Genomic DNA, 13,167 nt, shown 5'->3' with positions numbered 1-13,167 from the left:
ACCTTCGGGGCACGCGACAACTACCGCACCGAGCTCATCGACTTCGACGTCGCTCACATTCGCCTGCCGTACAACGCCATCCTTGGGTACCCAGCGCTGGCCAAGTTCATGGCCGTAACTCACCACGGCTACAACGTCCTCAAGATGCCAGGAAGTGGCGGAGTCATCACGGTGCCCTGTGAAGAGAAGGACGCGGTGTGTTCCCTGGAACGAGCCTTTCAGGCCGCGTCACTGGAAGACCCGGATCATGGAAGCAGGAGGCCTCCCGAGACCCCCCAAGAAGAAGAAGACATCGTCCGGCCCGACCACTCAGGAGGCAGGCCCCTCTGGGCCCGCGCCTGCCCAGGGGAGCCTCCCTCCATCGCATAGGAAAGCGCGCCCGGCGCCCTCCTCAGGCAGGGCTCGGGGGCTCTCCCCTGGAGGGCCACCGACCTAGCTAGGGTCACGAGGGAGGCGCTTGGGCACCACATGGAGGCGTGTTTTGAAGCACGTTTCCCTCGAGAAGGAGCAAGGCAAGGAGATCCAGATCCTCAGGAGTTCGTCAGCAAGGCCATTCAGGAGCTACAGGAGTCAAGAGTCATGAAAGGCGGCCGCGCGCCAGCAGTGGCTCCCCATCCAGGCGAGGATGGTGGGCTGCGCGTCTGCATCGACATACCAGGGCTCAACCGAGTCGCCTCTCTGGAGCGCCTCTGGCCCTCGCGAGTGGGGCGCTGCGGAGGTCCACCCCACAGCTACGTTCGCATGCCTTACGGCTTGCCGAACGCGGCTGACGCGTACCAGCGCCTCATGAGGGGCATCACGGAGGCACGAGAGGCCAGGCGTTCCGCAGCCCTGGCAGAGATGGAGATGGCCCGCGAGGAGCCGCCAGCGCCTCCGGAGCCTCCCGAGGCCCCTGGGCCTGGGGGCTCGTGAGGATCGGCTCCCGCAGCCCACCGAGCCTGCTACACCAACACCCCTTCGTCCTCAACATCATCAGGTGACATCTTTCGAGTTTTACTTCCAGCTGGGAGCGCCCCCAGGGCTGCATTATTCCCAGGCCGCGTGGGTCCGTCCCTGCGGCGTGTATCCCTTATTCATGTTGTTAGCTTACCTTGTTGGGGGCGCCCCTCAGGCTGCATGATCCCCAAGCCGCTCGGGCCAGGCCCAGTGGCATGTATCCCATTTGCGTTTATTTCCGATTATGCGTTAGACCCACCATGCTTGATTATTTGATGCCGGTCCACGGCACCTCTTCTTCTCCATGCCGACCACTTGCACGTTAAAGGGGGCCTGAGCATCGCGACTCAGGGCTCTTACTGGCTCTCCAGCCCTCACCCTCTGGCCTTGTCCATGGCATCGCGACCTGGCATACCAGCGACGGCTGAGACCAGCTCGAGGGCCGGGACCCGAGGACGTAGAGTGCCGACATCTAACCAAATTTGCAGGGACACATCACAAGATAAGGCCCAGTGCCAGGCGCAACCCGCCTAGAGGTAGGGCCCCGTGAGTCCCGCGCTGGCTCACGGGTGCCCAGATACACCTCGCCAGGCCCTACCGTGCCAGCCACGTGTCAGGGCGGGGCTGTACACGCCCCGGGGGCTCCTCCCGGAGGGGGCCCCCTCCCACGTACCAGTGGAAGCACCATGCTCCGCGCTGGCTGACGACACTGCCGAGGAGCGGCTATGCCCGTACACATACGGAAGCGCTATGCTCCGCGCTGGTGATAAACAACTGAGGGTGGCCCCCGGGCCGCATCAACCTCAGGGAGCCCAGAGCTCAGTGTCTAGCCTCATCGTAACGCCTCCCCTCGGGAGTGCCGCGCGAGGGGGCTGGGCACGGGGGCTGCGCCTGGGTCACACCCAGACGCACGCCGCCCAGCCAGGTCCCCCCGGGCCTGGTTCGTCGCGCGTCTCTCCCCGAGCGGAGCCAAGGTACGAAGGCCGTTTGAGCGTCAAGGGGGACTCCTGAGCATCGCGACTCAGGAGCCTAACTGGTCACGTAGCCCCTCACTCCGTGGCCCCGTCCTGGTTTCCGGTCGGGACCAACGCTGGTGAGGTACGCGCGCGGCCGGGCTCTGCAGACGTAGAACGGTAGATCCACCCTCATCATGCCTCCCTACTTGCTGTTCGTGCGTCAAGGGGGACTCCTGAGCATCGCGACTCAGGAGCCTAACTGGTCACGTAGCCCCTCACTCCGTGGCCCCGTCCTGGTTTCCGGTCGGACCATCGCTGGGTGAGGCACGCGCGCGGCCGGGCTCTGCAGACGTAGAACGGTAGATCCACCCGCATCACACCTCCCTACTTGCTGTTCGTGCGCCAAGGGGGACTCCTGAGCATCGCGACTCAGGAGCCTAACTTGTCACGTAGCCCCTCACTCCTTGGTCCCGTCCTGGTTTCCGGTCGGGACTATTGCTGGGTGAGGTACGCGCGGGGCCGGGCTCTGCCGGCGTAGAACATAAGCAAGTAGGAAGGAAAAGCGCTAATTTCAAGGAATTCAAAAGCAAATATTACAGTCCACACTGTTATTTCAATGCCAAACGCAAGTTTAAACGCCTCCCCGAGGCATGATACGTGTGCAGGAATTAAAAGCAGGACAGGAGCCACGACGGAGTCACTTGGGGGAGCAGCGCGGAGCGGGTTCGCCTCACGGAGCAGCGGGGTCGGCAGCGCCTTGCTCCGGCTTGGTGCTGAAGGCCCGGAACTTCCCCAGCAGAGCCTCCGCGCGACCCTTCACGGCCTCGGCAGCGGCAGCGGCACGCTCACCGCTCACTGGCTCCAGCAGGCTGTCGAGGTCGACACCGGGATCGCGAAGGTAGATGTGGGTGAGGACCCGCGTCAGTGCTGCAGAAGACAGGACACCGCGCCTCGGCCTCAGCCGTGGGGCCAAGGCCAAGGGCGACATCTTCAAGAGCGTGAACCAGGAAGGGAAGCAGCTTGGCGGGGCCGTCCTCGGCGCCAGCCAGCGGGCTCTCCAGGCCGCTGTCGTAAAGCGTCCTCAGCGAGGAGCGAGCCTTCGCCTCCAACTCCGTGAAGGCCGCCGGTCCTCGGCAAGAACCAGGGCCTTGCCGTCCAGCTCGGCCTTCCTCGCCCCCAACTCCTGCTCCAGCGCGCCTAGGCGGTCGCGGCGCTTCCTGAGCTTGGCCTCCCGGCCCTCGAACGCTGCCTCGCGAGCCTTCACGCCTTCTTCCCTGCTGGCAAAGGCGGACCTCTTTCGCGAGCTGATCCCGCAGGCCTTGCAGCTCGTCCTCCAGCGCCTTGCAGCGACCGCGGACGTCGACCACCTCCCCACAGGGCTGCATCACGAGCAGCCTTCGCCTCCAGGACAGCCTGCTTCTCCTCGTCGCATGCCGTCGAGGCCTGGACCAGCGCCGCCCGAATCGAAGGCGTCGGAGCGAACCCATCCAGAAGCCAGCTCCAAACGCCCGGCCACCAAGCGGGGGTCGCGGCCAAGAAGATCCTGCCGTAGTCGGTCCATCTCAGCAACAGCACGATCCAGAACGGCAGAAGGAGTCAGAGAGACGGCGGCCGGTGGAGTAGGAGGAGAAGATGACAGCGCAGCCGCAGCATCCTGAGGCGGAGTCTGCCGCGCCCCGACAGCTGTAGTGACGGCGGCAGGCAAGAGCACCTCGGGAGCCACTTGGGACGTGGGGGCTGAGCTCGCCCCAGCCGGCTCAGCCAAACCTCGCGAGGACGACCGGGCAGGAGAAGCCTGTGCGTCGCGGTCACCCTCCTTCGCGGGCAGAAGCGCCGCCACGGATGGAACCTCGGGAGCCCCCTTCGGCTTCTTTGCTGCGGGCGCCAACCTATCCAAGAGATGCGGACGTCAAGCCTCAGAAGCAGAGCAAGAGATAAAGACAAGAATCGAATGCTTACGGGTCGTCGCCAGTGAGCTCAAGCGGCCTCCGGCCAAATTTGAAGCCTGAAAGCCGGCTGGAAGGGTCAACCTCGGGAAGCTTGGAGGCGGAAGGTGCGTCTGCGGTTCGCCCCGGGGCCGGGGGAGACCCGCGGGAGATCAGCCCGGTCCTGTCCTTCTTCGGGATCGGGGGCGAGCTCCCGCCGTCCTGCTCGTCGTCATCCTCGTCGTCATCTGTTCGGAGAGAGGCGGAGAACGCGGGACCTGCGCCGGGGGAGGGGAGCCCTCGACTCTCCGTCAGTCGCCTCGGAGTCAGGCCCTTTCCGCGCTCCCCTCCTCTTCCTCTTTGCTGGAGTCGCCGGAGGGCACGTCCACCGGTTCCTCGGGAGCTTCCAGGGGCACTGGCCCATCCCCGTTGAAGACGGGCATGGACTTCACCACCCGCTCCCAGTCGTTGCGGAGGAACAAGGGCGTAGGAGCGCCCTCCAGCCTCGCCACATTGCCCCCGACCAGAGATTGGAGAACCGCAGCCAGGTCTCCGGCGGCCAAGGCCGCGGGGTTCGGACGGGGCCTCCACATTGGAAGCGAGTACTGCCGAAGCGGAGCCAGCCGGTGCTCCAGGAACTCCCTCAGCAGCGACGCGCCGGTCAGCTTCGCCGCCGCCATGTCGGTCGGCCTCAGATCCGCGTCCATCTTCTCCAACACCATCTTCGCGCGGGGATCCGCGAGCTCCGCTCGACCCCAGTCGCTGGAGCTCGTGGGCTGCTCCGTGGGCAGGATCAGCCGAGGGTGGATGCGCCCAGCATCCACCAAGATCCACTTGCTCCTGAAGCCCTCAATCCTCTTCCCAGAGTTCGAGATGGCAATGGCGCCGCCGTACGCGACGAAGCTCGCGCACGCGGAAGCAGTCCCACGAGAGGTCCGGAGGTAGAAGTAGTGGCGCAGCAAGGCCACTGAGGGCTGCACCCCAACATGTGCTTCGCAATAATAAGCAAAGATTGCCAGGAGAAGGACGGAGTTGGGATGGAGATGCAGAGCCTGTAGCTTGTAATGGCGGAGGACAGAGAAGAAGAACTCGGAGAAGGGAGGCACCAGGCCAGCAACAATGGCACTTACGAAGAGCGGATAGAAGGTGCTCCTTTGACCCTCAGGGGTGGCGGAGCCGGCCTTGAACACCTTCCCCGTCGATGCCCCACGCCGTCGCCATCCGGCGCAACCGGGCAAGGCCGCCTCCGACACGTTCGGCGAGTCCAGGGCAGACGAGTACCAAGCTGCGGCCGGGGGCTGACGAGGCGCCATGGCTTCCTAGGTCGCACGGTCAGAGCAGATCTGGAATTCGGAGGAAGGAAGGAGAGGCGCAAGAAAGGGGATCTGAGCAGCAACCGGGAGAAAGCAAGAAGCAGGGCCTAGGCGGATGCCACTCCTTTATCAACTCGCGCGGTTACCGAGGCGCCCACGTCCAGTCAACCGCCACGCGGCGCCCAAGGCCGCAGGCTGTTAGGGCCCGCGGCGCTTCGCTCTTGCCCTTTCCGCCTCCTGCACGGCCAGTCCGGGCGCGCCTTGGGCCCGGGGGTACTGTCGGCGTTCTGGGAACGGGGGTCCCCAGACTTGCCTGCCTGCGGCCTGCGGCGTGGCTCAAAGGGGGGCCCACACGGCCCATCTTCACCACACAACAAGACCCTCGCGAGGGGCCAAGCCTCGCGGGGCGGACGACGCGGAGCTTCCTCAGGCACGGCCTCATCAGGCTGGCTCACGAGGAGGCGGAGAGATCAAGGCGGGGTACCTCACGAGGTGCCCGTGACGCAAGCCGTGACGACTCAGGGCGCCAGGCGGGTGCCAGCCCGCGCAGCGTCCTCCTTCCCTCTTTGGTGTAAAGGGGGCAAGCGCAGCCGCGGAGTACCGAGGCATCAGGCAAAGGTTGCCATTTCGGTGCAACGAGACCAAGACCAGGAGGACTACAAGATGGAGGTCACCGTGGAGCCCAAGACGGCGTCATCACCAGAGCTTTGCACAGGCGAAGACTGCTTTTGTCAGGATAGCTGATACTTGCTGTCCCCCTTCAAATTAGCCCGCCATTGTTGGCTCCCTTCCCGCTCAATATTTGGGGAGAGGACCAGGGCCTCTATAAATAGGACTAGCCACCCCCAGGGTAGAGAGGATCGAGAATCAGCCAACCCAGAAACAAGCTGGGGTCGAAATCAGGGTCGGTCAGTTGGAGGAAAGCAGAGAGAGAGAGAAAAGGTGACTGAACTCCTCCGAGCAGTTCATCGCCCCAGCCAAGAACAGACCCTCGCGAGGCTGTTCTCCTTGTATTGTTCATCATCATCAGCCCAAGAGGCAATCACCACACCACACACTGGAGTAGAGTATTACACCACAACGTGGCCGACTAGTATAAACGTGTGTCTCTTGTGTTGTTCCTTTCCTTAGTTAGATCCTAGCATGGCGGAGGGGTGCAAGGTAGGTAGGGGGCGATCTCCTGCGCACCCCAGTGTTCGAACCTCAAGGGTCTGCCAGAACCCGAAATCCGACACTTATATTATGGGACGGAGGGAGTAGCTGTTAATGTAAGTACAGTGATAGACCACGTTCAGTCCTTACAAGAGGATTGCGGAGCTAAACCTCTTCAAAAGCATTGGGTTGATTCTAAATTTATGTAAGAGTCCATACGGATCTTATAATGTCCACCAAATGGACGATTACGAGGCTATGATGTGCAGTGATGCTACATAATCAAACAGCTATGAAAGTAAGTATGGTCATACAGGGCAAGAGGTACTCACAAGAGCAATGCAGTGTGCAGTATAGTTGCGAGATTCTGTGGTCCCTTGAGAACGAATGTTCTTCTGCTAACAGTTTTCGTACAAGTGAGACATTAAGGCAAATGCAGAAATGTAGTTCAAATTGTGATGTGATATCATAGACAGTACCTTACGCTGCTGTCGAGACCAATGTGTAACAAGATTATTCCAGTCACCGCCGGATAAATGTAGCATCGGAGACTTTACAGAAATTTCATTCAGAGGCTTGCCATCGAAGTGCGCTTGCCTCAGGTAGGAACGATACTTCATCAACGAATTGCTTGAAAAGCGCAACCAACCCTTGCTCGTCATCACAATCTAGTTTGCGCCTCGACTATTTAAAAGAATGAAATCTTGTGTCTTCTGTCAGCAGAAACATATGCAGTAATGACCATGAATAACATTAGTACATTACTTACGCGTAAGTTGCGGAGGAAGACTGGAAATTATTCTGTGTCTGCGGTATAATATTTCCATTAAGGAAAGATGCGCACAAAGTTCCTGACAACAACATAAGCTTTGTCTTCTAAACTGGGAAGAAATGGAATACGGGTCCTATTTGCTGCAATTGGGGCTCTCTCTGGTTCGAAAAGGGATTTGGCAACTGGATTTGGTGTACTCTTTGCTGGAATGGGGGTTTTGCGTCGTACAGCTGGTGCTATGTCAACTGGCATAATCATACTATTTGCTGCAGTTGGGGTCTGCTGAGTTGGGGCATCAGAAATGACCAGTGTAGTAGGGCTAGAGTCTGCTAGAGTTGGGGTATTTTATGGGTCAGGTGATATTGCAACTACACCTAATGGGCTATTTGATTTATCAGGTGCCACTACCTTTTCCAAATACTTTTCTTGTGCTCCTCCATGATCAGCAATTGCCCTCTTCCTTTTGAACGTCTGATACACAAGAACAACATTTGAATGGATAAATATGGTATGATGACAGATGGAATATGTACTGAAAATGGATAGGCAGGGCGTATTCACATACATGATGCGTAAACTAAGCTAATGTCAGTTCAATAAAGTAGAAGCAATGCAAAGCATCAGTTGCAAGATATGTGCGAGCAATGTTACCTTGGAAAGTTAGAGCAAGTACCTTGATGGGTGAATAAGATAGGGCATCTTCCTCTGACTCCTCCACTAGGGAGCTACATTGACTTAGGTCTCCCTCTAACTCAGAATCACTGTTAGGATCATATTCTAAGCATGAATCTGTAGGTGGAGAGTGTTTGTATTGCATTGCATCCAGACTTGATTTCAGTCCCTTAATGCCAAGTTTAACAGCCATGGCATTGTCCTGTTTTATTCTTTTCATGCGTGCAAGCTCATAATCATTATGATGCTGTTCAGAATCTGAGATTCATGAAAACATAAAAAGTAGTCAGATTATCTATGGAATGCATTGCGGTTTCAACTCAGAGAGTGTCTCCCTATAAACCCCTGCATATGCAAAGTTCATCTCCCCAACCGTGCTGACCAGACCACACACAGAGATACACACCCGAGCGGCGAACATGAATTTTCGAAACTAATTTAGGAACATTTAGCTGACCAATTAAACAATTCTGTTTTAATAATATCAGATTCGTATTTGAACAACTAAGCTTGTTTAGCTTGATGGGTGGAGTAGTGTTATTATGAAACGAAGCACGTATTCTGATCGTATAGTGATCATAAAAGGGGGAAACTCTAAGCATATATTTTTTTAGCAAAATAGGGTTTCCCCTCTGATTTCTATTAAAGAAACCACCACGGAACCAACATGATCAATTAAACCCTAAGCATGATCAATTAAACCGTATTATGGTTGTGCCATGGCAGATTTGAAGCTGCAAACCGGAGAAATGATATTTAGCATCCATTGTTTGCTTCAAACTAAGAACTAAATGCTAAGAGCTGAAAAGAAAGTAGAGTAACCAAGTTAAGATCTATTTTCTGGTTGAGATCAAAAAGTTGAGGTGATATGAAGTACCACCTCTCTTGCGGCGCCGTGTAGGCATCGGGGGTGCGATGGCTATCGGTGGCGTTGAAGCAGATCTGCGACAGTAGACGGGTGCATCGGGGGATAAGTCCCGTTGCAGTGGAAGAGAAGGTCGTGTGAGCGGCCCCGGCAAAGAGGACGACGGCGCCGATGAAGCGAGAGGACGCGATGCAAGGCTATTGGACTGTTGCCGTGGATGAGAAACGTCCATCTCTAGCAGTGGACGACGCGGTCTTGGTAGGCGCTCCGGCATGGTGGAGGATGGTGGCGATGGATGTGGTGGAGGACGGCGGCGATAGATGGGGTGGCAGACGGAGGCTAGTGTGGGAATGGGGTGTTCTAGCGCGGACGGTGTCTGAATGGGAAAATGGAGGGAGAGGTACGGGGAACCATGTTTTTGGGACGCGCCTGTCTGAAATACGGGAAAGTTATGAACTTATCCCCCGTTTCAAATTTGGACGTCTCGTCAGTTGGGGATAGGACAGTAATCTCGCATCTCCCAAATATTTGCCGGTAACTATTTCGGGCGAGGAGAGGGTGTTTTGCCGCCCACGCTGTATGAACAGGGCTGACAGGTAGGGCGGTTGTCACGTCTGATGGAAGTTACACATCTGCCCCTATTTAAAATATTAGCCTACATCTATTTCGGACGAGGAGAGTTTGTTTTGCCGCCGACCGTGTATGAATGGGGAATGGAGGGAGAAACAGAGGTCTTTCAGACGAGCTTGAATCAAATGAGTTTTGCCGCCCATGTTTGACGCCCACCGTGTCGAAATGGGCTCACAGGCGGTCGTGTCACGTCTAATCGAAGTTACTAACCTACCCCTATTTAGAGCAGTGGAAATCGGGCCGATGGATTGTCCGCGTAATGGGTAGACAGTAATTTCCATCTCCCAAACACTTGGCTTCGGGCAGCCGATGTGGGAGTGGACATTTTGCTGTTTCTTTCGAATTTTGGGACAATAAGCATCCACGTTTACCCTGGCAATTAAATTAGAATCCATTTTGTATTCCTATATGAATCTTTATAAATCATTCTATGTGCTTTTATATATCTTCAAAAGGACGACAAAGATGTATTCCACTGTCATATATGAATATGGTTTACAAATGCCAATACTCAAATTCAGAAACTAGAATCCAGTTTAAGGTGAATACGAATATTTGGAACACTTCATGTCCAACTCAAATGTCACACGCAGCATAATGTGTACTCCCATTTAGATATGTACACAAGAGATGTATCAAGATTCAAATACCGAGTCAATCAACCAAGAATGTATGGAACTAACAGACATATAAACAAATATAGAGTATATGGATCAATAATATCAACTAACATACATAAGCCAGGCCGCTGTACTTTTTTTTGGCTACATAAGCATCCTTTTTTTAGCCAGCATATTGGCCCTTTCCGACGTGTGCCACTTATGGTCCATCTATACTAGTATTGCTGAATGCCCATTCAGCCCGATTGGCATATTTGTAGGTCTGGCACAGCAATCCAAATGAAATTTCTCCGAGTTATCAATTAATACAGACTTGTGCTCAAATAAAATTACAAAAAAAACAAAAAAACAATTATTACATGATCTCTAAAACAAATGGTTTGATTGATTACATGAACAGACAACACAAAGGTTATTCAACTATGGAAAGAACATTTCACCTATGATTTACCAAGTAGGAATTTAATTTCCTTTTTTCCTTCAGGACCTTAACAATCTGGTCAGTCTAAGCTTGCTTCATTTTGAAATCCACCAAATATTTAATGGTTGTCTTGAGTACTGCTTGTGATTGTGTTGTTTGCTTCCTCAACATGTCAACTTCATCTCTAAGTGCAGAAGCAGAATCTCTTTCTACCACTAGTTTAGCCTCTAGAGCATCGGCAGTTGGCAATTCATAATGCACGATTGGGCCCGTGCCACTTCTGTGGGATGATGCAATGTCCATGGGGACCTCGCTCTTTGATCTTGGGCTAACATATTTTGCCATTAAAGTTCCAATTGGATTCAGAAAAGTTGAAGTTAGCAAAACATCTCAACTAGGAGTTATAACAGCAAACCAGTTAAACAAACAAGGAATTAAAGAGTTTCAATTGGATGCTGAAAAGTAGTTATTAACATCATTGTAACCCGCTATTGCAGCAGCAAAGCAGTTAAACAAACAAGTAGATATTTAAGTTAAGGCAAACATGTAATTCTTAACAGTAAGTATCAAACACATAGATAGGAGCAGTCTACAATATGATTAACAGGCTGTGCCATTATGTAATCAGTAGCAAACTAAATTAAGCCAAGCAACGTAATTGAACAATTTTGCAATAAGTGGCTAACTAAAATTCCGAGAAGCAGGTAACTGAACTTACACTAGTTCTTTGTACAGGCACACTGCAACTTCTTTTTCGCTTACATGGTTGTACGAAGGAGTCCATGGCATCAATTGCTTGGATACACAATCCCAATACTTCTTTCTTCCCACACTGCATGGGTAAGTCGAATGGTTAATCTGGTAAGATGGTGCGTCCTCGATATGTTATATGAGGATGTGTAGTCAGACTAGTTGTAGCCAAACACATCACACTGGCGTTTACTGTATATTTCATGCGATTACTTTTGGCATATCAAGATCTAAGCAATCTACAATAGGATGAAAAGACTGGCATCCTTCACATTATTGGCGAACTCAGTTCATAGAAACAAGCAATTCAACCATTCTGTGGGTAAATCAAAAGCGCCACTGGAATATTTTTCACTATCCAATCATACACGCAAAAAGGGGCGACGCCACCATAGGGGCTGGTATGGGCGGCTGCCTCAAGTGGCTGGAAAGTGTGCACCTAGTTTGAGTCGTCCAGGTTGGCCCACGCTAGTTTTGTTCGTCCCAACGCACGAGCAGGCAATGTAAAAAATGAAGAAAAATGTTTCAATTTGGATGGGCCAATAACATAAATGCAAGGCAAGCCCTATAGCAGGCTCGCGGCCCAAACGAGCGCCTCCCATATCGATCGACAGCAGGAAAAATCCCAATTCATTCGCTCCAGCCTCCAGTCTGGTTCGCTCCTAACCTAGTCGCCGCTGGACAGACTGACACAGCACTTCCCCGCGCCCTCGTTGGAGGGCGGTCGCCGGGCTTCAAGCGAACGGAAGGACAAGAAGATGAAGATCCAACCCTGGGTGTAGCCTGCGTGGGAGGCAGCGGCGACAACACGGGCATGGCATCGAGCTTGCGCAAACGGATAGTCGCTAATTGCAAGAGTAGCATGCGCAACGAGTAGGTACATCACATCCCTGATTATATCTAATTCAACTCTTCAATTTCTGGCCAATAGTTAAACCTGACGGTGTTGTAAAACTGCTTGATTGTAGGGAATCTATGAGAAAATGAAACCAATTTCTACTTATTTTATAACTCCCCCAATCAATACTGAACGGACTGATTCTGATGTATCTAATCAAGTTTCCGGTGCAAACATACAAGCTCATGTTGTTCTTGCGCCTGAAGTGTCTAATGAACAGACTGCTAATGAAGGGATGCAAACATTTTACATGCTCCTGGTGATGAACATATAGTGTCTAATGAGGGATCTAATGCAAGCATTTTGCAAGCTCATTGAAGGATTTAGTGTCTAATGATGATCTACTATGTTGAGAGAGACAGAGATTTGTAGGCTTTGATGACAAGCAAATTATAGTGCATTTTCATAGCTTGAGGAAACGTCGAGGCCATCTACCAGAAAGTCCCCGTATCATGACAACATAGCATAAATACTTTTCTAATCTGTTGTTTGAAACTATTGGCATACTTGTGCAGGATAGATATATTGATATGCAGTTTGCGCACTGGTTATACGTGCAATTACACTTTGATATTTTCAGCCAGAGAACGAATAATTCAAGCAGGTACAAACCATGTTTGTAGTCCTTGTACACCATGTTGCATTTTGTGTTTTTGGTGCTTGCATCATTTAGTGTTTATAATCTGAACTACTTTGGATCATTAGCTGGTTTTCAAAGTGCATGTAGCTTCACATTTCTCAAGTTATGTTGATTTCTGGAGTGCAAGTGCCTTCGTATTTTTTAAGTTAAATGTTCGCCCCTGGTAACTTGAATCCGTGGATCAGCCACTGCACACAAATCATACACGAATGCCAGTATGAATTAAATGAAATGCAGGGACTTACGCTAGCTCGTTGTACAGGCTCACTGTAGCTCTGCTTGCGCTTGGGATGTTCCATGTACAAGTCCATTTTACCACTTGCTTGGATGTGCAGGCCTTGTGCTCCTTGCATCCCCCTCTGCATTTTTGACACGGCGAATGGTTGATCAAATAAGAGGAATCGACCTTGATGTTGTACCGGAGGACAGATACTTACAAGGTTATACGGGTGTGCAAGATGTGTACCAGATCCCGTAGCGCCATCATGCTTCGCTAAAATATGGATTTGCTTGTTTCAGATGATATCTCCAAAAGAAATAAGAGTTAAGGTCAGAGTTGCATAGGCGTGTAAGCTAAGAGAGCAGTGAAAGGATATCCAAACATCATCGGAACAATG

The sequence above is a fragment of the Triticum urartu genome, chromosome 2, assembly GCF_003073215.2.
Source record: "Triticum urartu cultivar G1812 chromosome 2, Tu2.1, whole genome shotgun sequence".
Lineage (NCBI taxonomy): Eukaryota > Viridiplantae > Streptophyta > Magnoliopsida > Poales > Poaceae > Triticum > Triticum urartu.
Note: the sequence above shows the minus strand (reverse complement) of the source record.